The 25,350-nt window shown below is 46.7% G+C and overlaps 1 pseudogene; it reads left to right on the top strand.

Moving 5' to 3' along the window:
• The first annotated feature begins 3,561 nt into the window (after window positions 1–3,561).
• Window positions 3,562–23,256, top strand: LOC120992037 (annotated as a pseudogene).
• Window positions 23,257–25,350: the final 2,094 nt, after the last annotated feature.

Below are 25,350 nucleotides of genomic sequence, written 5' to 3'. Positions count from 1 at the left end.
AAACAACCTTTATCAGAGCAGGGAGAGAAGATGACATCACAGGTCATGTGACCCTCAGTGAAATCTGAGAAACCTGACACCAGAGATAAAGTGAGATAATTGGAAAACTGTTAGATTTAGAATGCTATTATTTTCCCTTTTAACCATGTTATAAGGGAAAATAATACAATCTACAGAACATCGATCCCAAACCCGAACTTCTGTGAAGAAGTTCGGGTTTGGGTATCAAACATGCCGATTTTTTTCACGCGCGTGCAAAACGCATTACAGTGTTTTGCACTCGCACTGAAAAAATTGCGCATTTTCCCGCAACGCACCCGCATCTTATCCTGGCAAAAAACATGACGCCCGTGTTAAAGAGGCCTAAGAGGATCGAGTTTAGGCCAGAGGAGTTGGTGGGCGAGAGGTTTAGTCAGGGAAAAGTCATTTTAGGTAGCTTGATAAGCCTGCCTGACAAGATGTGTTTTTAAGGCACGTTTCAAGGTGGAGAAGTTGTGAATTGACCTCGTATTCCGGTGCAGAGTATTCCAGAGAGTAGGTGCAGCTCGAGAAAAGTCTTGAAGACGGGAGTGAGAGGTACGTGCTATGGAGGTTATTAATCTTAGGTCGCTAACAGAACGGAGAGCAGGAGTAGGGTGGTAGATGGAGATGAGGGAGGAGATGTATGGAGGTGCAACATTGTGGAGAGCAGGAGTAGGGTGGTAGATGGAGATAAGGGAGGAGATGTATGGAGGGGCAGCACTGTGGAGAGCAGGAGTAGGGTGGTAGATGGAGATAAGGGAGGAGATGTATGGAGGGGCAGCACTGTGGAGAGCAGGAGTAGGGTGGTAGATGGAGATGAGGGAGGAGATGTATGGAGGTGCAGCACTGTGGAGAGCAGGAGTAGGGTGGTAGATGGAGATGAGGGAGGAGATGTATGGAGGTGCAGCACTGTGGAGAGCAGGAGTAGGGTGGTAGATGGAGATGAGGGAGGAGATGTATGGAGGGGCAGCACTGTGGAGAGCAGGAGTAGGGTGGTAGATGGAGATGAGGGAGGAGATGTATGGAGGTGCAGCACTGTGGAGAGCAGGAGTAGGGTGGTAGATGGAGATGAGGGAGGAGATGTATGGAGGTGCAGCACTGTGGAGAGCACGAGTAGGGTGGTAGACGGAGATGAGGGAGGAGATGTATGGAGGTGCAGCACTGTGGAGAGCACGAGTAGGGTGGTAGATGGAGATAAGGGAGGAGATGTATGGAGGTGCAGCACTGTGGAGAGCAGGAGTAGGGTGGTAGATGGAGATGAGGGAGGAGATGTATGGAGGTGCAGCACTGGGGAGAGCAGGAGTAGGGTGGTAGATGGAGATGAGGGAGGAGATGTATGGAGGTGCAGCACTGTGGAGAGCAGGAGTAGGGTGGTAGATGGAGATGAGGGAGGAGATGTATGGAGGTGCAGCATTGTGGAGAGCAGGAGTAGGGTGGTAGACGGAGATGAGGGAGGAGATGTATGGAGGTGCAGCACTGTGGAGAGCAGGAGTAGGATGGTAGATGGAGATGAGGGAGGAGATGTATGGAGGTGCAGCACTGTGGAGAGCAGGAGTAGGGTGGTAGATGGAGATGAGGGAGGAGATGTATGGAGGTGCAGCACTGTGGAGAGCAGGAGTAGGGTGGTAGATGGAGATGTATGGAGGTGCAGCACTGTGGAGAGCAAGAGTAGGGTGGTAGATGGAGATGAGGGCAGAGATGTATGGAGGTGCAGCACTGTGGAGAGCAGGAGTAGGGTGGTAGATGGAGATGAGGGAGGAGATGTATGGAGGTGCAGCACTGTGGAGAGCAGGAGTAGGGTGGTAGACGGAGATGAGGGAGGAGATGTATGGAGGTGCAGCACTGGGGAGAGCACGAGTAGGGTGGTAGATGGAGATGAGGGAGGAGATGTATGGAGGTGCAGCACTGTGGAGAGCAGGAGTAGGGTGGTAGACGGAGATGAGGGAGGAGATGTGTGGAGGTGCAGCACTGGGGAGAGCAGGAGTAGGGTGGTAGATGGAGATGAGGGAGGAGATGTATGGAGGTGCAGCACTGTGGAGAGCACGAGTAGGGTGGTAGACGGAGATGAGGGAGGAGATGTATGGAGGGGCAGCACTGTGGAGAGCAGGAGTAGGGTGGTAGATGGAGATGAGAGCAGAGATGTATGGAGGTGCAGCACTGTGGAGAGCAGGAGTAGGGTGGTAGACGGAGATGAGGGAGGAGATGTGTGGAGGTGCAGCACTGTGGAGAGCAGGAGTAGGGTGGTAGATGGAGATAAGGGAGGAGATGTGTGGAGGTGCAGCACTGTGGAGAGCAGGAGTAGGGTGGTAGATGGAGATGAGGGAGGAGATGTATGGAGGTGCAGCACTGTGGAGAGCACGAGTAGGGTGGTAGATGGAGATGAGGGAGGAGATGTATGGAGGTGCAGCACTGTGGAGAGCAGGAGTAGGGTGGTAGATGGAGATGAGGGAGGAGATGTATGGAGGTGCAGCACTTGGGAGAGCAGGAGTAGGGTGGTAGATGGAGATGAGGGAAGAGATGTATGGAGGTGCAGCACTGTGGAGAGCACGAGTAGGGTGGTAGATGGAGATGAGGGAAGAGATGTATGGAGGTGCAGCACTGTGGAGAGCTTTGTGGGTGAGAAGTTTGAACTGTATTCTGTGGTGGATGGGCAACCAGTGAAGGAACTGGCACAGACTAGTAGAAATAGTGTAGCGGTTGGATGGATAGATGAGCCTGGCTGCAGCATTTAGGACAGACTGAAGGGGGGAGAGTTTAGTCAGAGGGAGACCGATTAGTAATGCGTTGCAGTAGTCAAGACGAGAATGAATCAAGACAACAACAAGAGTTTTTGCCGTTTCCACCGCAAGAAAAGGGCGGATTCTGGCGATATTCAAGGTTACATGTTCTTTATATGTCAGTCATATCCATAGGTCTCCAGTCACATGATGGGAGCGTGTCCTTCTGGCCTCCATCGGGCCGGTATAGTAGACTACACTGCTCTATCAGAGGCGTCCTGTGAAATCTGTGTTCCGCAGCGTATACATTGTAGATTATACATGGAGCTTCTGGGCAATGTCCGCCCCTGTGTGACTGTATAGAGCATGATGTCGGAGCTTCTGTCAGAAGGAGATATCAGGAAACCCTCCAGTGTTATCTCCTCCGATCACTAAACCTAGAAGTGAAGGAGCTGAGAGAAGTGTCTGATCTATAGACAGATCTACAGGAGGCCATGTATTCAGTCACTGTGTGCTTGTGTCTCCACAGATGGATCCAGGAGGAGAAATCCACCAGAGAGATGTCCCCGTCCTCTGTATTCCCAGGACTGTCCAGAGGAGAAGGTCCCAGAGAACCCTCAGGTAGATGGAGCTGAGCCCTGTACACATCTATATAGGGGGGTCCTGCAGTCATAGAGGGGTCATAGATTGTGGGGGTCTCTTCTGTGGATCTGTTAGATTTCCCACCTGTCTGCTGTATTGTACTGAATTGTTACAGATGACAAATCAGGGGGAAGATCTGACTGATATTAAAGTGGAGGATGAAGAGGAGAGGATGATGGGTGATCCCCCGTGTAAGAGTGAGGTGGAGAAGGACATTCCAGGAGATGTCACCACAGGTATGGAATCATGAATGGAGAAAGTGACTTCAGGTTCTGTACTTGGTGCCTTCAGGGCAGGAGGAGAATCTGATCACCGGCTGCTGCTCTCTGATTGGAGATGTCCCCATCACATCATGAAGTGTTCTCCTTATCCAGCTGACGGTGATCTCTGATCAGATTCTTCTCTGATCCCGGCTGTTCCTGCAGGACATGACGGTCAGTCACATCCACACACCCACTGGGGATTATGAGGGCACAGATTTTGTGTCTGTGATATCATGATGGATACATGTACCTCAGAAATCCAGACATTTTGTAATTCCCTTTGTAAACGGTTAAATCAAATAAATTAATGAAGAAATCTCCCAATAATAACAGCGGAGAAGAAAGCTCCTCATCTTACTTCTATATTTCATATATGAGGCTGGGGGCAAGAACTGAGGAGACATCTGACAACACACAAGGTCTCCTGACAACTCTGCACACAAGTCACAGGGGGACATGTTATCTTCAGGACTTTCCTATAGAGCAACCATAGTCTACGACAGGGATCATCAATCTCCGGCACCCCAGCTGTGATGAAACTACAACTCCCAGCATGCACACTTGCTTGGCTGTTCTCAAAAGTCCCATAAAAGTGAATGGAGGATGCTGAGAGTTGTAGTTTTACAACAGCTAGAGTGCCAAAAGTTGCTGATCCCTGGTCTACGAAAGCAAGCAGTCAGATGTCTATAACCTAGTGCCCACTATACAGCTCTCCGGGAACATGTCTTCTGGGGGTCTCCTATAAGGGTCTATGGAGGGAACCTTCCCCCCCTTATGCCCCCTCTCTGAGCGGTGACCGGCTGATGTCTATAATCTAGTGCCCACTATACAGCTCTCCGGGAACATGTCTTCTGGGGGTCTCCTATAAGGGTCTATGGAGGGAACCTTTCCCCCCTTATGCCCCCTCTCTGAGCGGTGACAGACTGATGTCTATAATCTAGTGCCCACTATACAGCTCTCCGGGAACATGTCTTCTGGGGGTCTCCTATAAGGGTCTATGAGGGAACCTTTCCCCCCTTATGCCCCCTCTCTGAGCGGTGACGGCTGATGTCTATAATCTAGTGCCCACTATACAGCTCTCCGGGAGCATGTCTTCTGGGGGTCTCCTATAAGGGTCTATGAGGGAACCTTTCCCCCCTTATGCCCCCTCTCTGAGCGGTGACAGACTGATGTCTATAATCTAGTGCCCACTATACAGCTCTCCGGGAACATGTCTTCTGGGGGTCTCCTATAAGGGTCTATGAGGGAACCTTTCCCCCCTTATGCCCCCTCTCTGAGCGGTGACCGGCTGATGTCTATAATCTAGTGCCCACTATACAGCTCTCCGGGAACATGTCTTCTGAGGGTCTCCTATAAGGGTCTATGAGGGAACCTTTCCCCCTTATGCCCCCTCTCTGAGCGGTGACGGCTGATGTCTATAATCTAGTGCCCACTATACAGCTCTCCGGGAGCATGTCTTCTGGGGGTCTCCTATAAGGGTCTATGAGGGAACCTTTCCCCCCTTATGCCCCCTCTCTGAGCGGTGACAGACTGATGTCTATAATCTAGTGCCCACTATACAGCTCTCCGGGAACATGTCTTCTGGGGGTCTCCTATAAGGGTCTATGAGGGAACCTTTCCCCCCTTATGCCCCCTCTCTGAGCGGTGACCGGCTGATGTCTATAATCTAGTGCCCACTATACAGCTCTCCGGGAACATGTCTTCTGAGGGTCTCCTATAAGGGTCTATGAGGGAACCTTTCCCCCTTATGCCCCCTCTCTGAGCGGTGACCGGCTGATGTCTATAATCTAGTGCCCACTATACAGCTCTCCGGGAACATGTCTTCTGGGGGTCTCCTATAAGGGTCTATGGAGGAACCTTTCCCCCCTTATGCCCCCTCTCTGAGCGGTGACGGCTGATGTCTATAATCTAGTGCCCACTATACAGCTCTCCGGGAACATGTCTTCTGGGGGTCTCCTATAAGGGTCTATGAGGGAACCTTTCCCCCCTTATGCCCCCTCTCTGAGCGGTGACAGACTGATGTCTATAATCTAGTGCCCACTATACAGCTCTCCGGGAACATGTCTTCTGGGGGTCTCCTATAAGGGTCTATGGAGGGAACCTTTCCCCCTTATGCCCCCTCTCTGAGCGGTGACAGGCTGATGTCTATAATCTAGTGCCCACTATACAGCTCTCCGGGAACATGTCTTCTGGGGGTCTCCTATAAGGGTCTATGGAGGGAACCTTCCCCCCTTATGCCCCCTCTCTGAGCGGTGACCGGCTGATGTCTATAATCTAGTGCCCACTATACAGCTCTCCGGGAACATGTCTTCTGGGGGTCTCCTATAAGGGTCTATGAGGGAACCTTCCCCCCTTATGCCCCCTCTCTGAGCGGTGACCGGCTGATGTCTATAATCTAGTGCCCACTATACAGCTCTCCGGGAACATGTCTTCTGGGGGTCTCCTATAAGGGTCTATGGAGGGAACCTTTCCCCCTTATGCCCCCTCTCTGAGCGGTGACCGGCTGATGTCTATAATCTAGTGCCCACTATACAGCTCTCCGGGAACATGTCTTCTGGGGGTCTCCTATAAGGGTCTATGGAGGGAACCTTTCCCCCCTTATGCCCCCTCTCTGAGCGGTGACGGCTGATGTCTATAATCTAGTGCCCACTATACAGCTCTCCGGGAACATGTCTTCTGAGGGTCTCCTATAAGGGTCTATGGAGAGAACCTCCCCCCCCCTTATGCCCCCTCTCTGAGCGGTGACCGGCTGATGTCTATAATCTAGTGCCCACTATACAGCTCTCCGGGAACATGTCTTCTGGGGGTCTCCTATAAGGGTCTATGGAGGGAACCTTCCCCCCCTTATGCCCCCTCTCTGAGCGGTGACAGGCTGATGTCTATAATCTAGTGCCCACTATACAGCTCTCCGGGAACATGTCTTCTGGGGGTCTCCTATAAGGGTCTATGGAGGGAACCTTTCCCCCCTTATGCCCCCTCTCTGAGCGGTGACCGGCTGATGTCTATAATCTAGTGCCCACTATACAGCTCTCTGGGAACATGTCTTCTGGGGGTCTCCTATAAGGGTCTATGGAGGGAACCTTTCCCCCCTTATGCCCCCTCTCTGAGCGGTGACAGGCTGATGTCTATAATCTAGTGCCCACTATACAGCTCTCCGGGAACATGTCTTCTGGGGGTCTCCTATAAGGGTCTATGGAGGGAACCTTTCCCCCTTATGCCCCCTCTCTGAGCGGTGACCGGCTGATGTCTATAATCTAGTGCCCACTATACAGCTCTCCGGGAACATGTCTTCTGGGGGTCTCCTATAAGGGTCTATGGAGGAACCTTTCCCCCCTTATGCCCCCTCTCTGAGCGGTGACAGGCTGATGTCTATAATCTAGTGCCCACTATACAGCTCTCCGGGAACATGTCTTCTGGGGGTCTCCTATAAGGGTCTATGGAGGGAACCTTTCCCCCCTTATGCCCCCTCTCTCAGCGGTGACAGGCTGATGTCTATAATCTAGTGCCCACTATACAGCTCTCCGGGAACATGTCTTCTGGGGGTCTCCTATAAGGTCTATGAGGGAACCTTTCCCCCCTTATGCCCCCTCTCTGAGCGGTGACCGGCTGATGTCTATAATCTAGTGCCCACTATACAGCTCTCCGGGAACATGTCTTCTGGGGGTCTCCTATAAGGGTCTATGGAGGGAACCTTTCCCCCCTTATGCCCCCTCTCTGAGCGGTGACCGGCTGATGTCTATAATCTAGTGCCCACTATACAGCTCTCCGGGAACATGTCTTCTGGGGGTCTCCTATAAGGGTCTATGGAGGGAACCTTTCCCCCCTTATGCCCCCTCTCTGAGCGGTGACCGGCTGATGTCTATAATCTAGTGCCCACTATACAGCTCTCGAGGAACATGTCTTCTGGGGGTCTCCTATAAGGGTCTATGGAGGGAACCTTTCCCCCCTTATGCCCCCTCTCTGAGCGGTGACCGGCTGATGTCTATAATCTAGTGCCCACTATACAGCTCTCCGGGAACATGTCTTCTGGGGGTCTCCTATAAGAGTCTATGGAGGGAACCTTTCCCCCCTTATGCCCCCTCTCTGAGCGGTGACCGGCTGATGTCTATAATCTAGTGCCCACTGTACAGCTCTCCGGGAACATGTCTTCTGGGGGTCTCCTATAAGGGTCTATGGAGGGAACCTTTCCCCCCTTATGCCCCCTCTCTGAGCGGTGACCGGCTGATGTCTATAATCTAGTGCCCACTATACAGCTCTCCGGGAACATGTCTTCTGGGGGTCTCCTATAAGGGTCTATGAGGGAACCTTCCCCCCCCCTTATGCCCCCTCTCTGAGCGGTGACGGCTGATGTCTATAATCTAGTGCCCACTATACAGCTCTCCGGGAACATGTCTTCTGGGGGTCTCCTATAAGGGTCTATGAGGGAACCTTTCCCCCCTTATCCCCCCTCTCTGAGCGGTGACAGGCTGATGTCTATAACCTAGTGCCCACTATACAGCTCTCCGTGAACATGTCTTCTGGGGGTCTCCTATAAGGGTCTATGAGGGAACCTTCCCCCCCCCCTTATGCCCCCTCTCTGAGCGGTGACGGCTGATGTCTATAATCTAGTGCCCACTATACAGCTCTCCGGGAACATGTCTTCTGGGGGTCTCCTATAAGGATCTATGAGAGAACCTTTCCCCCCTTATGCCCCCTCTCTGAGCGGTGACGGCTGATGTCTATAATCTAGTGCCCACTATACAGCTCTCCGGGAACATGTCTTCTGAGGGTCTCCTATAAGGGTCTATGGAGGGAACCTTTCCCCCCTTATGCCCCCTCTCTGAGCGGTGACGGCTGATGTCTATAATCTAGTGCCCACTATACAGCTCTCCGGGAACATGTCTTCTGAGGGTCTCCTATAAGGGTCTATGGAGAGAACCTCCCCCCCCTTATGCCCCCTCTCTGAGCGGTGACCGGCTGATGTCTATAATCTAGTGCCCACTATACAGCTCTCCGGGAACATGTCTGCTGAGGGTCTCCTATAAGGGTCTATGGAGGGAACCTTTCCCCCCTTATGCCCCCTCTCTGAGCGGTGACGGCTGATGTCTATAATCTAGTGCCCACTATACAGCTCTCCGGGAACATGTCTTCTGAGGGTCTCCTATAAGGGTCTATGGAGAGAACCTCCCCCCCCCTTATGCCCCCTCTCTGAGCGGTGACCGGCTGATGTCTATAACCTAGTGCCCACTATACAGCTCTCCGGGAACATGTCTTCTGGAGGGGTCTCCTATAAGGGTCTATGGAGGGAACCTTCCCCCCCTTATGCCCCCTCTCTGAGCGGTGACCGGCTGATGTCTATAATCTAGTGCCCACTATACAGCTCTCCGGGAACATGTCTGCTGAGGGTCTCCTATAAGGGTCTATGGAGGGAACCTTCCCCCCCTTATGCCCCCTCTCTGAGCGGTGACCGGCTGATGTCTATAATCTAGTGCCCACTATACAGCTCTCCGGGAACATGTCTTCTGGGGGTCTCCTATAAGGGTCTATGGAGGGAACCTTTCCCCCCTTATGCCCCCTCTCTGAGCAGTGACGGCTGATGTCTATAATCTAGTCTAGTCAGTGTACTATGATACTACAGAAAATTTGAATTCCAAGGCATTATACAAATCATCAAAGGTTCGCAGATGTAAATCCACAAGTACACACTGACTTTAGAAATCTGTTCAGACATAGCAGAACTTAGCAAAATGGACCTCAGGAACTAGGAACCGATAGGACAAGAACTAGGAGGGAATGCAGACAACACAAGGAACAGACTTCAATAGAAACTAACAAACTAAGATAGAATTCAGACTGTGATATAACAGGACCAATCCAGTCACAAACTACAAGAGCCTGACAACGAGCTACTGTCACCCTCCTTGTTACCTCCGCCCTGGGTCTCACCCTGTGTGCCCAGGGATTACTTCTCTCTCTCTTTGTACACATATTTACTGCCCTTACCCCACTATTGGTACCAAATGGTTTACGGTGAATTCTAAGGTACAGGAATAAATAGGCTTTCACAATGGCTAAACGCCTAAAAGGTTTACTAAGCAGTGATAAAGACATATACAAAAAACCATATACAGATCACGTACAGCATAAAGTAAAGAAAGAATCACTTAACCTGAAATCAGTTCTTGGGGAAGCTCCTCGCCCCTGGCCGATGCCAAAGATATTATATAAGAAGTGTTCTCACAGAGGTCTTCTTTGGAGCTTAAACTACATGTACAGACCTTTCATACCCCCAGTTGTCCCACCCTGTGTATTGATGCAGTTTGTATGTGCTCAGATAACCACTTAGGAATGCAGTAAAGTGCAATTAGGAATGCAGTAAAGTGCAACCCTGTACTACTTATTAGTCCTGGTAACTGAAGAACAATCCCAAATGCTGTTGGGAGTAATCAAAGGGGAAGAAACATAATATCAATACATCCATACACAGCAATGCTGGTGGCATCTTGAACCTCCACCATCATACCAGCACGAAGCTGTGGGTAGAAGTGGAGAAGGACTCGTCACCCACCCCTTTTAGATCAGTGTTCTGGCTGGAAGCATGTATTAGAGGAAACTTGTCATCCATCTTGACGTCTTTACTTAACATATTATTTGCTGGTGATAAGATGTACCTAGGTTTTAGAGGAGGAAAATAGGAAAAAAATAATTTCTCATCAGAACCCAGAACAGACCCCCGATCTTTATCACAGCGCAAAATTATTCCCCTAATATTAATCAGGCTTCAGATCAGACCCCCATATCAAACCTCAGATCAGACCCCCATGTCAGATTTCAGATCAGACCCCAATGTCAGACCTCAGATCAGACCCCCATGTCAGATTTCAGATCAGACCCCCGTGTCATATTTCAGATAAGACCCCCATATCAGATCAGACCCCCATGTCAGATTTCAGATCAGACTCCCCATATCAGACCCCCATGACAGATTTCAGATCAGACCCCAATGTCAGACCTCAGATCAGACCCCCATGTTAGATTTCAGATCAGACCTCCATATCAGATCAGACCCCAATGTCAGACCTCAGATCAGACCCCAATGTCAGACCTCAGATCAGACCCCCATGTCAGATTTCAGATCGGACCCCCATGTCAGATTTCAGATCAGACCCCAATGTCAGACCTCAGATCAGACCCCCATGTTAGATTTTAGATCAGACCCCCATATCAGATCAGACCCCAATGTCAGATTTCAGATCAGACCCCAATGTCAGATTTCAGATCAGACCCCAATGTCTGATTTCAGATCAGACCCCAATGTCTGATTTCAGATCAGACCCCAATGTCTGATTTCAGATCAGACCCCCATGTCAGATTTCAGATCAGACCCCCATATCAGCTCAGACTCCCATGACAGATTTCAGATCGAACCCCCATATCAGATCAGACCCCCATGTCAGATTTCAGATCAGACCCCCATATCAGATCAGACCCCCATGTCAGATTTTAGATCAGACCCCCATGTCAGATTTTAGATCAGACCCCAATGTCAGACCTCATATCAGACCCCCATATCAGATTTCAGATCAGACCCCCATGTCAGACCTCAGACCAGACCCCAATGTCAGATTTCAGATCAGACCCCCATGTCAGATTTCAGATCAGACCCCCATGTCAGATTTCAGATCAGACCCCCATGTCAGATTTCAGATCAGACCCCCATGTCAGATTTCAGATCAGACCCCCATGTCAGATTTCAGATCAGACCCCCATGTCAGATTTCAGATCAGACCCCCATGTCAGATTTCAGATCAGATCCCAATGTCAGATTTCAGATCAGACCTCCATGTCAGATTTCAGATCAGACCCCCATATCAGATCAGACCCCCATGTCAGACCTCAGATCAGACCCCCATGTCAGAGCTCAGATCAGACCCCCATGTCAGAGCTCAGATCAGACCCCCATGTCAGATTTCAGATCAGACCCCCATGTCAGATCAGACCCCCATGACAGATTTCAGATCAGACCCCCATGACAGATTTCAGATCAGACCCCCATGTCAGATTTCAGATCAGACCCCATTGTCAGACCTCTGATCAGACCCCCATGTCAGATTTCAGATCAGACTCCCCATATCAGATCAGACCCCCATGTCAGATCAGCTCCCTATATCAGATCATATCCCCATATCAGACCTCAGATCAGACCCTTATATCTGATCAGACCCCCATGTCAGATTTCAGATCAGACTCCCCATATCAGATCAGACCCCCATGTCAGATTTCAGATCAGACTCCCCATATCAGATCAGATCCCCATGTCAGATTTCAGATCAGACTCCCCATATCAGATCAGACCCCCATGTCAGATCAGCTCCCTATATCAGATCATATCCCCATATCAGACCTCAGATCAGACCCTTATATCAGATCACACCCCAATGTCAGACCTCAGATTAGACCCCTATATTAGATAAGAACCGCATCAGAGCTTACATCAGACCCCTGCTAGATTTCTCTGATCTTCTCCGGGCCCGCGCTGCACTGTGACCTGACTGTTTGCCAGATCAGATCATAGTGCGCACACTACATCCTGACACTGCATGTACTCAGGACAGTGTAGAGTGGACCCGGAGAAAACCAGGGAGCGGTGAGTACTAACAGCACGACTCTTACATACTACTGAGCGCTTCCCTAATATACTGTATATGTATTCCATAATATATGACGGACTGATATTTTCCTTTTTGAGGAAAAAAGTACATCTTATAAAGTGCGTCATCTACTGAAGCCTGTAGCCCCAACACCAATTTTTGGCAACCTGAGTTTCCCTCACAGATTATAAGCAAATTAGATCTTAGGCTTTAAAGGTGAGAATGCCTCTTTCTCACACAGTTACTGCAGCATGTTTCCCTTAAACCTTAGGGCTCTTTCACACTTGCGTTGTCCGGATCCGGCGTGCACTCCATTTGCCGGAGGTGCCCGCCGGATCCGGAAAAACGCAAGTGAACTGAAAGCATTTGAAGACTGAGCCGTCTTCAAAATGCTTTCAGTGTTACTATGGCAGCCAGGACGCTATTAAAGTCCTGGCTGCCATAGTAGTAGTGGGGAGCAGGGGAGCAGTATACTTACAGTCCGTGCGGCTCCCCGGGCGCTCCAGAATGACGTCAGAGCGCCCCATGCACATGGATCACGTCATCCATGCGCATGGGGCGCTCTGACATCACTCTGGAGCGCCCCGGGAGCCGCACGGACGGTAAGTATACTGCTCCCCCGCTCCCCACTACGCTTTACCATGGCTGCCAGGACTTTAGCGTCCCGGCAGCCATGGTAACCACTCTGAAAAAGCTAAACGTCGGATCCGGCAATGCGCCGAAACAACGTTTAGCTTAAGGCCGGATCCGGATCAATGCCTTTCAATGGGCATTAATTCCGGATCCGGCCTTGCGGCAAGTGTTCAGGATTTTTGGCCGGAGCAAAAAGCGCAGCATGCTGCGGTATTTTCTCCGGCCAAAAAACGTTCCGTTCCGGAACTGAAGACATCCTGATGCATCCTGAACGGATTTCTCTCCATTCAGAATGCATTAGGATAAAACTGATCAGGATTCTTCCGGCATAGAGCTCCGACGACGGAACTCTATGCCGGAAAAGAACGCAGGTGTGAAAGAGCCCTTAGACATACTTCAGGGGACAGATAAAAAATCCTGACCAAGTAATGCAAAATGCCAGCATGACCCAGATCTATGTTGCTCAATTGCTCAGATACAAACCGGATTCCAAAAAAGTTGGGACACCATACAAATCGTGAATAAAAACTGAATGCAATGATGTGGAGGTGCCAACTTCTAATATTTTATTCAGAATAGAACATAAATCACGGAACAAAAGTTTAAACTGAGAAAATGTAACATTTTAAGGGAAAAATATGTTGAATCAGAATTTCATGGTGTCAACAAATCCCCAAAAAGTTGGGACAAGGCCATTTTCACCACTGTGTGGCATCTCCCCTTCTCCTTACAACACTCAACAGACGTCTGGGGACCGAGGAGACCAGTTTCTCAAGTTTAGAAATAGGAATGCTCTCCCATTCTTGTCTAATACAGGCCTCTAACTGTTCAATCGTCTTGGGCCTTCTTTGTTGCACCTTCCTCTTTATGATGCGCCAAATGTTCTCTATAGGTGAAAGATCTGGACTGCAGACTGGCCATTTCAGTACCCGGATCCTTCTCCTACGCAGCCATGATGTTGGGATTGATGCAGAATGTGGTCTGGCATTATCTTGTTGAAAAATGCAGGGTCTTCCCTGAAAGAGATGACGTCTGGATGGGAGCATATGTTGTTCTAGAACCTGAATATATTTTTCTGCATTGATGGTGCCTTTCCAGACATGCAAGCTGCCCATGCCACACGCACTCATGCAACCCCATACCATCAGAGATGCAGGCTTCTGAACTGAGCGTTGATAACAACTTGGGTTGTCCTTGTCCTCTTTGGTCCGGATGACATGGCGTCCCAGATTTCCAAAAAGAACTTTGAATCGTGACTCGTCTGACCACAGAACAGTCTTCCATTTTGCCACACTCCATTTTAAATGATCCCTGGCCCAGTGAAAACGCCTGAGCTTGTGGATCTTGCTTAGAAATGGCTTCTTCTTTGCACTGTAGAGTTTCAGCTGGCAACGGCGGATGGCACGGTGGATTGTGTTCACTGACAATGGTTTCTGGAAGTATTCCTGAGCCCATTCTGTGATCTCCTTTACAGTAGCATTCCTGTTTGTGGTGCAGTGTCGTTTAAGGGCCCGGAGATCACGGGCATCCAGTATGGTTTTACGGCTTTGACCCTTACGCACAGAGATTGTTCCAGATTCTCTGAATCTTCGGATGATGTTATGCACAGTTGATGATGATAGATGCAAAGTCTTTGCAATTTTTTCGCTGGGTAACACCTTTCTGATATTGCTCCACTATCTTTCTGCGCAACATTGTGGAAATTGGTGATCCTCTACCCATCTTGGCTTCTGAGAGACACGGCCACTCTGAGAAGCTCTTTTTATACCCAATCATGTTGCCAATTGACCTAATTAGTGTTAATTGGTCTTCCAGCTCTTCGTTATGCTCAAATTTACTTTTTCCAGCCTCTTATTGCTACTTGTCCCAACTTTTTGGGGATTTGTTGACACCGTGAAAATTGGAATCAACGTATTTTTCCTTTAAAATGATACATTTACTCGGATTAAACGTTTGATCTGTCATCTACGTTCTATTACAAATAAAATATTGACATTTGCCATCTCCACATCATTGCATTCAGTTTTTATTAACAATTTGTTTAGTGTCCCAACTTTTTTGGAATCCGGTTTGTACTTGTTAGAGATGTGGAACGGGGTGGGGTCAATGGAACATATATGATGGAGTTGTCTCTCAGTTAGGAGTCTTTAGGAAGATCTTTCCTTTTTATTTATATGTATAAAAAGAATTGTTAAAATTACTATGGAGGTCTTGCTTCTCTCTATGTTCCCGGGCACAGTTACCCAGATAAAAAACAACAACAGATTTTTGATATTTTGATCTGAAAATGGTTATCTCTGGATTCTGGAAGTCAGATATCCCTCCTTCTCATGTTCATTGGGCTGTAGTACTACACAAAATCATGAGGATGGAAGACATTATTGCAGCTGAAACAGTTAAATATATATGTCTGCTCCCTATGGTCTCCCCTATGGATTGACTTTAGTGCTTCTGCCTGGCTCCATATCTGGTTGGGTGGTGGTTTGCAAAAAAAATTAGAGATGATTTATTTTTCTCATAAGGCCTAAACCTTTTAGTAGAAGATACATAATTGTTATTCACTCCTCTGTATCTCAGCTACAATGTCTCCTTCCTCCATTGTGGTGACTCTTTGCCTTTTGTTTTAAGTAACCTTTTGTTGCTCTGAGTTGCAGTAGGCCACATAACGAGAAGTTCTCTTTCTGTGGTCTTCTATTCCACTGTGTATATCGGTATCCCTACGTTAATGCTAGAGATCTTATTTCTTTTGTATTTACTCTTGATTTCAGTAAAACCAAAATGTGTTGGCGGACTAAAGGGCAGGTTGCCAGACATGGTTCTGGCCTTTCAAATTTTTGAGTTTAATTAAAGGCTATGTACACCTTTTTGGAGGCAATTTTTTTAAAATTGCATTTACTCATTTTGAGCTTAAAGGGAACCTGTCATGAACTTTATGCTGACCTCGCTGAGGGCAGTATAAAATAGTGACAGAAATGCTGATTTCAGCAGTGTGTCACTTATGAGCTAATAGTAAGTGGTTGCTGAGAACCAGCATCATAATCATTGCAGCACAGGCCTTGAAAAGAGTCACGGCCACCTGAGAAGAGTCATAGTTATTCATAATCTCCTGCACTCTCGCCCATCTGCTGATGACTGACAGGCTTGTACCTAGTTTTCTCCCTTTCTCTGTAGGAGAGAACTGCCAATCATCAGCTGATGGGCGGAAGTGCAGGAGGTTATGAATAACCAGGACTCTTCTCAGTAGATTTGACTCTTTTCAAGGCCTGTGCTGCAATGATTATGATGCTGGTTCTTGGCAACCACTTACTTTTAGCTGACGAGTGACACACGGCTGAAATCAGCATTTCTGTCACTATTTTATGCTGCCCTCAGTACGGTCAGCAAAAAGTTGATGACAGGGTCCCTTTTAAATAATTTTAATTAAAAAATATTCAGCAGCTTCAGAATCATACGTTCACTTTGTGCCAGTTATCTAATAACCCTTATCTTTAAATTCCTAATTCAAAAACACTTAGTTAAGCCACATTCATATCAGATAAGAATTGAGCTATGAGTGTTTGTAAGGTCAGAGATAAGGAGCCGTCAGCTGAGCTGCCTGATGGAACACAGTAAAAATACAGATCCTGCTACTAGAGAATCTTAAGGCTTTAAAGAGAACGGGGCTCAACATTTTTAATAATGACCAATTAAAAACAAATGTTTAGTTTAAAATGGGTACAAAAATGCTCCCAAAAGTGCCCATAGCCTTTAAGTTAATTTACTGTATGTAATGATCATGACCAGGTGCAAACTAGAATCCTGAACTGTTAGGAAGTTATAGAAAGTTTTATAAGGCTGGAATCACACACGAATGTCTTATGCTCCTTCTTTCTGGTAGATTCTGTTCCAATTCACGGCTATATCGATAGGTACTTGAGTGTCCCACAATCAAAAGAAATTCACTGCTAGTGTGGGGTAACGTTTTAAAAAAATTATAATTTTTTTTATTGAACTATAATTAAAAGTAGGAAGAAACAAAACACAAAAGAAAACGTACCAATGTAATCAGCAGAAGAGCTGCCACCACCGATATCAACTACATCATTTAACCGAGGATATAGGCGTAAAGACCGCCCACAAACGTAAGTGTGACCCTGGTGAGGAGGTACAGGAGGTATGGTGAACCAAAAATAGCCCCCACTATTCCACCATGCAGGTCAATCGCACATTGAGCCCATATGGCTCAGTCTTGACGCCCTCAATAGTGGTCAATTAGTGGGTGGATCCCCTATTTCCTAAAAGCTACAGCTGTGTGAGGATAGGCTGGGGTCAGAATCATTTAAAAGGACCTGACGATGCAGGTCACTATAGGGGCTATAACAGCCCTGGTCAGTAGATAAGTTCACAATTTAGAAAGATACACAAAAAATGAAGAACAGTGATTATGGATGGTGAGGTAGGAAGGGAGAAGGATACTCTCCAACAGGATAGTTTTCCCTAAGGAGACCCTATTAACCCCTCAGCCCTGAGACGACTTCTGATGGCGGGGCCTCTCCATCCTCGTGCCTATCTTAGTTCACCCTATCAGACCCTGATCGGTTCAAATGTCCCTTTTACCCTGACACGTTTCCCCCAGACAGGGTTCCTTAGGGGGTCCGTATGGGAAAGAAAGAAGGCCCAAATGCTAAATACAGGGTGATAAATCCTGATAATGCAAATAGGGAAACTGGCTGTGTTGATGAACAATGAGAAAGCTTAGGATACATCACATGTGGTTCCAGACGGTCAGGATGACAGAGCTCCACATGTGTACGTCCCCATTGTGTAGCCAGTTCCCTAATAGGTGCGCGATGATGAAGAGCTCCCTCGACCCCAAAAGTGGTCAATTAGTAGGTGGTGAGGATAGGCTGGGGTCAGCCATTGTTTGCTGGAGCTGACTAATACAACACTGTAAGACAGGAATAGTATCCCTCTCACTTATCAGATAGTTGCTCCTATAAGCTTTACCCATGACGGTCCACAGCACGATCACCGTGCCTGTTCCCTAGCTCTACGCATTTCTGCTTTATATTAGCATCATCAGGAGCCGAACAGAAGCCTACACAGAGCATGATAAGAGGTTGGTGGTGTGGAGCCTTCGGCACTGGTATGCCCGTGTGCGGCCGCATGCACAGCTGACTTAAAAGTCCCCGCCTACACAGGGTAGGGCTGTTCTGGCTGGTATCCAGTCGGAAGGAGGAGGGCGGAGAGGACATCCAGAAGGTGCCTCACCACCCTGCATACCTCATTGGCCGGATCGTCGAGGTGTCAACACAGTCAGGGAGACAAAGTGGTCAATTACGCTGCTGCTGTTGTCTCCATAGTCCAGCAGCTGATTAGGAGATCAAGAGTGACACACCACATAGCCCACAGCAAAACCACCCCACTGAAATCACTAGGGCTATGTGGATAATCAGATTATTGTCCACATTAATCGGCACCCAGATGCCACTCCTACAAAGATCGCCACAATATGCCTAGATCATGTGGTAATTAAGTTGGCCAAGGGGTTTACCTAAGATAGAAATATGTGGGCAGATTACAAGAACGATGTCAACGATATATATTCGTTCAATCCCTTCGGGTGGAGCGTCTGAAGCCTGAATGTCCACTGCGCTTCCTTTTGCAGTAATTTGGTGTCAATGTCACTGCCTCGCGGGGACATACGGATGGATTCGATACCCTGTAACATCATAGGCTTGAGTTCCCCCTTCCACATCACCTTCTTGGACCTAAGTATCACACGTGATGCGGATAGTAATATCAGTACCAACTTGTCTCATAAGGAAACGTCCACAAATAGTCTCCTGCATTGGGACAGCTGTCACCCCATCCATTAAAGAGGGGAATACCGAAGGGTCAATACCTTCGCATGCGCAGGAACTGTTCCAATCTCTCGGCCTTCAAGAAGGCAGAGGTAGATGTAAAGCAGAGGTTTCAGCGGCGTGGTTACCCTGAGGCAGTACTTAGGGATGCGTACCACCAGTCCCCGGGAGTGGATCGGGTATCCTTACTCAATCCATGAGTCAGGACCGATGCAGATGAGAACATCCGTATTGATATGAAACACCGGGAGGTCAGGAACATTTTGACCAGATACTGGGGTATTTTGAAACTGGACCCTGATGTTGGTCATTTAGTGGGGTCTACTCCCTCTATTAAATTCCGGCGGGGACACAGTCTAAAGGATAGGTTGACTCACAGTTTCTATCAAAAACCGCAATCAGTGACGTGGCTTAAATTCAAGGCAAGGGTCACTTTCTGCTGTGGGAATTGCATTGCCTGCGGAGTAATTAGAATGGGTAATTCTTTCTCCAGTACGGTAACCAGTTGCTCATATACCATTAGAGCAGTTATTAATTGCTGGATGGTAGGGGTCATCTACTTGGCCACATGTCATTGTGGCATGCAATATGTGGGCAAAATCAAGTGGAAGTTCCGTCGCCGTATAGGCGAACACTTGAACGACATCCGGAACAAATCTGACACTATAATAGCTAGACATATGGAGTTGAAACATCCAGGGCAACTCAAGCCTATGATGTTCCAGGGTATCGAATCCATCCGTATGTCCCCACGAGGCAGTGACATCGACACCAAATTACTGCAAAAGGAAGCGCAGTGGACATTCAGGCTTCAGACGCTCCGCCCGAAGGGATTAAACAAATACATATCGTTGACATTGTTCTTGTAATCTGCCCATATATTTCTAGCTTAGGTAAACCCCTTGGCCAACTTAATTACCACATGATCAAAGAATATTGTAGAGGTCTTTGTATGAGTGGCATCTGGGTGCCAATTAATGGGGACAATAATCTGATTATCCACAGTGGTCCTAGTGATTTCAGTGGCGAGGTTTCACTGTGGGCTATGTGGTGTGTGACTCCTTTGATCTCCTATACACTGCTGCTGTTGTCTCCATATTCCAGCAGCTGATATTGACTGCTTTGTCTCCCTGACAGTGTTGACACCTCGGCGATCCGGCCAATGAGCTAAGCGGGGGGGGGGGGGGGGGGGGGGGAGGTGGGCGAGTGGCACCTTCTGGATGTCCTCTCCGCCCTCCTCCTTCCAATTGGATACCAGCCCGTCCAGCCCTAAACTATGTAGGCGAGGACTTGTTCTTTTAAGTCAGCTGTGCATGCGGCCGCGCACGACCATACCAGTGCCGAAGGCTCCACACCAACAGTGTGTGTGTAGCCAGTTCTGTAGCTTTTAGGAATTAGGGGAACCACCCACTAATTGACCACTATTGGGGTCAAGGGAGTTAGACTGAGCCATATTTGGCCAGGTGGGCTCCACGTGTGATTGACCTGCATGGTGGACTAGTGGGGGCTATTTTTGGTTCCCCATACCTCCTGTACCTCCTCACCAGGGTCACACTTATGTGTCTTGGCGGTCTTTATGCCTATATCCACACACACACAGGGGGAAGGATAGTGACCACTGCGCTCCACCCTCACCCCTGGCCCTGCCTACTTGCCTCACGAGTCCTGGTGACAGGGGACAACTGGACGACAGTCCCTAACTTAGGATACGTGCTGGGAAGACAGATAAGACAAAATCCGAAACATGAACGGACCGGGGCAGAACCAAGAGAGCTACGCAGAACAAAGGATTAAGCAAAGAATGGTCAGGAGAAGTCGGGGTCAAATACCAGGAGAGCAGAGAAGTACAAGAGGAGTCCTAAGAGAGTAGTCAGGTGGGAGCCGAGGTCACAATACCAGGACGGATGCGCAGTACAGGAGGAGCAGGCAAAAGGATGGTCAGGGAACAGGATCAGGTAAGTATTCAGCAGTCCAACAAATAGCCAGGAACCTAGAAATTAACAGGCAACCTGTAGCCAGCAGGCTGCCTGTATTTATAGTGGGGAGTGATGGTCATGTGACGTGGCCAGCGTCACATGACCGACAGACCAACCAGTTGAGCACCGAGTGATCAGCTCGGCGCTCAAGGCAGACTAGGAGCAGGGAGCCACCCAGCTAGTAAAGCCGCCCTGGGAATGAGGTCAAACACAGATCCTCATTCCCAAAGGAATGAGGGCAATGTTCAGGTCTGCGGGCAATGGGGGACCGAGTGCACCTTCAGAACCCCGTGACAGGTACTTTTTTCTTTTGTATTTTGTTCCTACCTACTTTTAATTATATTTCAATAAAAAAATTATTATTTTGTTTTAAGCGTTACCCCATACTAGCAGTGAATTTAGATTCAGTTCCAGCCTAATAGGAATGTTATAAGTTTGTCTACTCTGTAGTTTGACAATCAAAACACAAATTAAATTTTTTATCTTTACAGAAAGTCTCTGTAAGAGTTCTGAGGGAAATGTCATGTTATCACTAAATTATAAAGCAGAAGATGAAGACATCATGGATCACTCTTCAGGAGAAAACCTCATTATACTTAATATGCATCCAGGACTTCACAGTACAGCTTTATCATATTATCCCACTAATCTTGAAGAACCTTCTCCTTTCCAATCAGAGATTGTTACCACAAGTACAGATCAGAAAGGGTGTGAAATCTCAGGTCTTTCTACAAACAGAAGAACTCACACAGTAAAGAAATCATACTCCTGTTCAGAATGTGGAAAATGTTTAAAAGATAAATCACATCTTGTTATACATGAGAGAAGTCACACAGGAGAGAAACCATATTCATGTTCAGAATGTGGGAAATGTTTTAAAGCTAAATCACATCTTGTTATACATGAGAGACGTCATACAGGAGAGAAGCTACATTCATGTTCAGTATGTGGAAAATGTTTTGTAGATAAATATCATCTTGTTACACATGAGAGAATTCACACAGGAGAGAAGCCGTTTTCATGTTCAGAATGTGGACAATATTTTACACAAAAAGCAAGTCTTTTTAAACATCAAATATGTCACACAGGAGAAAAGCCATTTTCATGTTCAGAATGTGGGAAATGTTTTACACAAAAATACCATCTTGTTGAACATCAGAGAATTCACACAGGGGAGAAGCCGTTTTCATGTTCAGAATGTGGACAATATTTTACACAAAAATCAAGTCTTTTTAAACATCAAATATGTCACACAGGAGAAAAGCCATTTTCATGTTCAGAATGTGGGAAATGGTTTAAACAAAAATCAAGTCTTGTTATACATCAAAGATGTCACACAGGTGAAAGGCCATACTCATGTTCAGAATGTGGAAATTGTTTTACATATAAATCACAACTTATTATACATGAGAGAATTCACACATGAGAGAAGCCATATTCTTGTTTAGAATGTAAGAAATATTTTACACAGAAATCACATTTTATTAGACATCAGAGATTTCACGCAGGAGACAAGCCATATTCATGCTCAGAATGTGGAAAATGTTTTATATATAAATCATATCTTGTTATACATGAGAGAATTCACACAGGAGAGAAGCCTTATTCATGTTCAGAATGTGGAAAATGTTTTAGAGAAAAATCTGATCTTATTACACATGAGAGAGGTCACACAAGAGAGATGCCATTTTCATGTTCAGAATGTGAGAAATGTTTTACACGGAAATCACATCTTGTTAAACATCAGAGATTTCACAAAGGGGAGAAGCCATAATAATGTTCAAAATGTAGGAAATATTTTAGAGGAAATTCATATCTTGTTACACATGATAGGTCATACAGCCAGACAAGCCATATTCATGTTCAGAATGGAGAAGCGCTTTTCAGATAAATCAAAACTTGCTAAACATCATAGATTTTACAAAGGAGAGAAACCCTTTTCACATTTTTTTTATTAGGTTTAGAGATAAGCAAATGTCCCAAAAAAATTTGGGCTCTGATCTGTCCATGCAGTTATATTCAGGTCCAAATAAATTGTACCCTGGAAAAGCCTCCTCCTTTTTGGTGTCCCTTTCTATTCCTTGATTGTCCCAAATTGCATCGCACAATAATCTAATTCTGTAGAATCTGAATTTTTGCTAAAATTCTAGACATACTTCTGAATTTTAGAATTTATTTGCCCATCCCTAATTAGGTTGTTAATGGAGCCAATAAGAGGGTTTATTTTTTGGGTGGAATTAGCCCAGATCTTCCAGACGACCAAATTATGTTCCTTTAAGGTCAACTATAAGTAAGATCCATGGAAGAAAAATATTGTGTACAATGGCATAACTAGAACTGACTATGCCCCACAGCTAATTTTGGAATCCTCCTCCTCCCCAGCAATCTCCTTCTCCTGTGCAACCCTCACTTCTCTCTCAGACCAGGCCCGGCAGCCACTCTGTCCATGTCCTACAAGTATATACTTCATGTCATGTCATTGTATATAATGTCATGGTATAATACTGTTGAGGGGGCCCTAACAAAATCATTTAGTCCCCCACCTGGGTGGGCCCCATAGCAGCCACTTTTCCTGCTTCCACTATAGCTATGCTCCTGATTGTGAATATAAGGAAGAGAAGAAGAGCCTTGTTTATTTCCAGAGCAGTGAAGATGAATTGTCCTAATGAACCTTTCTTCTTATCATTGTATTCATACCTCCACCCACACTACAGGAGAAACCAGAGTGATATGGGGAGAAGTTACAACATGTGACTGTTTTATAATGTATGTGCAATTATCAATATAAAATTTTTGTTCAAAAAGTATATAAAGATAAGTTGATGTTTTTGCTACAACAGCATCACCATTGTTTCTAACAAACATTTTCTGTCATAAACTTACCTATCCGATCTAAAGCAGCACACTCCTCAGCCTCAGCACGACCGCGTCAAGAGTGATGTGCTGCTCAGCCACGCCCTCTGGTGATGCGACCGCATGCTTAGCAACAGGATGCAATGCTCTGTTTCTCCCTACAGCAGGTGTGTGCTGGAGGAGATTAGCGGTGGGCTGATTGCTCAGCTGCTCTATTCCTGTGTGCTAGTGTTCTGAATAATGGAGCGCTGAGTCATGGACCTATCAGGTTCTGATCCTGGGACTTAGTGCTCTATTTAAACCCCTTCCTGGCCATACACCAGTACCAGTGATAGTCGTGTTTGGGCTCACTAGCTAGGGTCCTGGTCCTTGTTCCTGTGCAGATTTGGATTGCTCATGTTTTGGACCTCAGCTCATCCTTTGACCACTCTCTGTCTTTCGTTTTTTCTACTGCATTGTCCTCCTTTTTCTCACCTAATTACAAACAACTCTGTCTTTGTGTCGTTTGTCTCTAGGTGTTTGTCTGTCTCTGCATAGGGACTATCGACCAGTTACGGTCTTGCCACCTAGGGCTGCACTTCAAGTAGGTAGGGAAAGCGGGCTGGGTTCCATGTTCGGGCTCACTGTTCATGTCTGTTCTTGGCTACAAGTATAAGGTTAATCCAAATTTTATTTTGTTTGCAGATTATCATTATATACATCCAGAGTAAATAATTAGTATGTAGCCACATAAATCATAATTCCCAGACGTTTCGGTCTAGTGTGACCTTCCTCAGCGGAGTCTTAGTGGCAGGGCAGTAGGTGTGACGCTGGACTACATACTAATTATTTACTCTGGATGTATATAATGATAATCTGCAAACAAAATAAAATGTAAAAAAAAATTTGCACAAGAATTGGAGTGCCGTGGATTAACTTTATACTTGTTCCACTACTCTCACGGGCACCCACATTGGATTCAAGGTGTGCGGAGTACACATTTTCTCAATTGTCCTTGGCTACAGGCATTGCATTTTCTTTTTTGGCTTATATTATACTTTACACCAAATTGAAATAGCTCAAACAAAAGTAGATGCTGTGCCTGAACAAATGAACTCTACCGCACCAAAAACACAATCCACATCATGCAATTAATCTAAGAAAATATTTTATTTATTGCATATTAGAAAATTACATAGGTTAAAAGTGGCCACGGCATGTATACACAGGAAAGAAAAAGAACCACAAACATTAGGTCACATGTCAGAAATCCAGACCCCTTGACCGATGACATTAATATAAAACCTCCCTTGCCCTTGTTACACAATAAAGAAAATATTTCGAATCACAAAATATGACTCTTATGATAAACTCCAAGTGGAGAAACAAGTGATTAATGGGATAATATAATTATCACGTAGAGACAATGTATCAATCTAAAGTGCCATGCATTTCATACAAAAATCATCAAGAAGTACTTAATGGAATAAATAATACCGACCAGTGTTGGTTCAGACCCCGACGCGCGTTTCGCGTGTAGCTTCCTCAGGTGATGAATACACACAATGTTCACTGGCTTTATATATACTCATACCAATCAGTGCCAATTAAAACATATGTAGGAATACCTTTTGATGGATGGACACATGTGCATGATGTTAGGATGTTTATGGCGTGCGTTCCACACTGGAACACACGACGTCACATCCTATTATCTAATGGGGACCTCCCCAAATTAAACTAATCACTTTTAATAAATAGAAAATCAAAATAAAAGAATATGATGGATGGGG

The sequence above is a fragment of the Bufo bufo genome, chromosome 2 (assembly GCF_905171765.1).
Source record: "Bufo bufo chromosome 2, aBufBuf1.1, whole genome shotgun sequence".
Classification (NCBI taxonomy): Eukaryota; Metazoa; Chordata; class Amphibia; order Anura; family Bufonidae; genus Bufo; species Bufo bufo.
Note: the sequence above shows the minus strand (reverse complement) of the source record. Positions and strands in the feature narration are given on the sequence as shown.